Source organism: Silurus meridionalis, chromosome 22 (assembly GCF_014805685.1).
Source record: "Silurus meridionalis isolate SWU-2019-XX chromosome 22, ASM1480568v1, whole genome shotgun sequence".
Lineage (NCBI taxonomy): Eukaryota > Metazoa > Chordata > Actinopteri > Siluriformes > Siluridae > Silurus > Silurus meridionalis.
In genome coordinates, this window is record NC_060905.1 from 19961048 (window position 1) to 19964111 (window position 3064).

A 3064-nucleotide genomic window follows, 5' to 3' on the forward strand; every position below is an offset into this window, starting at 1 on the left:
CAGAGGATACAAAAGGTACTGCCCATGAACTGAAATTAAAGGTTGTCTGTTGTGCAGAGGATGAAAAATAAATGTTTTATAGAGTTTTATGCTCGCAGCATTGGTGCATGTTGTGGACAACAAAAAACGACACCATCGAAGGTTTTTAACAAAATTCCAAAAATTGAATAAAATCTTTCTTCTCTATTGATGCTTACTCATAATTTCTTTTTAAACAGGTGGCTGAATGTGTGGCATGTCAGGCCACCAAGGCATCAATTAAAGAAGAGGTCAAATCAATCAATCAATCAATCAATCATTTCCTGACACCCACACCACATTATTTTTAATTGCACATGTATGCAACAGAATATTTACATAATTTCCTACATATTTCTTATCTTACATATTCATCGCAAGGTCACACAACCCTTTGAATTTCTGGGGATGGATCTGATTGGGAAACTCGCTTGCACAGACAGTGGACATCAATATACAGCACCGAAACGCATTCTCACAGACCAAGTTAGGGAGATTGTTATTTAGGTAACATTGATAGAAACAACTAAGTAACCAGAGTGAAATGGGGCAGATAAGTAAACTATTTGAGTCCTTGCAAGGTTTAAAACACGGGTCTGCAGAATCTGCATAGACTCCTTCAAAGAGAATTATTAATATGGTTGTTTAACTTTTTATGTGTCTGAAGCCATTTCATGTACAAGAAACTTTGTTTAAATATAAATCGTTGATATAAAATGCACATCTACCTCTTCATTATCTAAACGATTGATGTCATCTCGAAGGAGTTTTTTTTTTCTAGATCCTCTGGATCAATGCCAGGATGTAACAAGGTATTTGCAGTAGTTTACCCCAAAAATTAGCTTCTGATGTGCAAAATTCATCTCTACATTAAAATGTGTTTTTATGGTGGCTTATTTGACTTTAGAATAAAATTGCTTCTTAAATTTTTTTCCTTTTTTTGTTTGCTGAATTTGACCTTCGAGACAAGCCAATTGTTTTCCTCAACACACCAGAAGGAGTGGAAGAATTGAGAAAATTATTAGCAGTCACTCTTCTCCAAAACAGCGGTATGTGTAATGTACAGCATCAGTCATAACATTACTATTTTTAAAGGTTTTTTTTTTTTTTTACGTTTATTGAGCCTGCATTTTTTGGATTATCTAAAGGTGTGTGTGCTGCTACTAACCTGTTTGGAAGTTTTAATTCATCATCCATTCTGGTTGTAGTTAGTTCTATTTTTCCATCTACTATTTACCCATTTGTTAATAAACTGATGATAAATCAGCAAATTCGAATGATATCTGAAGGATCATGTGACACTGAAGACTCTAGTAATGGCTGATGAATATTCAGCTTTGCATCACAGAAATAAAGTTCATATTTACATAAATTACAGGTTTTTTTTTTCAGATGCTTTGGAGCGTTTTGTCGAATCATCCTTAATATTTGCAAACCAGGAAGTGCATTTCTGAAAACGACATGTACACAGCACAACACATTGAATTTCTTGCAAAAGCCTGAACTCTTCTCAAAAGTAAATATTTTGTGTCAATGAACGTCTCATTCCCATCAGAATGAAAAGTCCCTTTGTCATTGTTTACAAAAAAGATTTTTGTGTGCACAATTTCAGTATTTCTTAATATAAACTACGGTTTGGATTATAATGATTAAAAATGCAGAAGGTTTGAATTTCTTCAGCAGCAGAAATGTATTTGTTTTATTGCATAATTCATTTCTATTGATTGTAAGAGACTGAGCAGGATTTACACTTTTACTGTACTGTATTAATAATTCATTGTTTTGTCGCCAACTGAAGCTTCACCAGATTCACCTTTGACCTGTTTTAGAGAACCGGTTGATGATTGGTTGATCTGATGCCGTTCGCTCGCCTTCATCAGTGACATTCAAGATTCATCTGCACAATTCATCAATTCAACACATTTACACAAATTTTTATAGAAATTTTAGAGAACAGATGATGATGACTGGTTTAACCATTTTGATGCTGAGATGTTTTGGGGGTTAAAACTATTCAGGTGAAACCAGTAGAATTCATTTTGATCAACATGAACATAAACAACTGATAATGTAGGGAACAGCAGACACTTATGCTCGATGAGTCACGACTGCTTTAGCAGCAAAATGGGGTTTATATATATATATATATATATATATATATATATATATATATACCAATCAGAGCGTGCTGCTGTGGAGTGTGTATTAATATATATAACCTCCATCTAGACACCTGGACGGGACAGTTTTTCAGTTGCGGTCCCACAATAAACTGTCCCCCAAATATATAATATTTCTCCCACCCACGTTATTCATGTTTTGTCCCGATCCCGCCAGCAAAAGCCCGTAATTAAAATATTTAAGTAGTTTTATTTTTAGTGCACAGACTGCTTCTTCCAGGTACTCTGCTTTTTTGTTTCACTTGCTTCCTTTTTAAATATATAAGAAAAAGAATTAAACAAGGAACTTTTCACAGCATCACCCATCAAATCTTGTCCCGCTCCGCGCTCATTTGCGTTGGGTGTGCAGGTCTCTACCTCCATCATCATCATCGTTATCATCATCATCATCCTCATCCTCATCCTCCTCCTCCTCATCATCATCATCAGTTTCTGAGCTCTGAGTTCTCTTGTCATTTCGATTTATCTCAGTGACTTGAATCTTTTAATTCAGTTTAACAAAATGATTCTTTAAATGACTCCCTTTTCTGTACCACAGATCAGGACCTTCTCCTGGACAGAGGAAAGGGACTGGGACACAAGAGAATTACTGCACATGAGGGAAGATTAATTGTAATTGAACACAAATAAAATAAAAAGCTACCAGTTATTATTACACATTCAGAATATCTTCTTCTTCTTCTTCTTTTGGCTGCAAACAGGAAAGGGCTCAGGGCCGATCCTTGATGCAGTCCAACCTTCACCCTGAACCAGTCTGTCGTACCTACTGCACACTTCACTGCCGTCACACTGTCCTCATACATGTCATGCACCACCCTCACATACTTCTCTGACACACCTGACTTTCTCATACAATACCACAACTC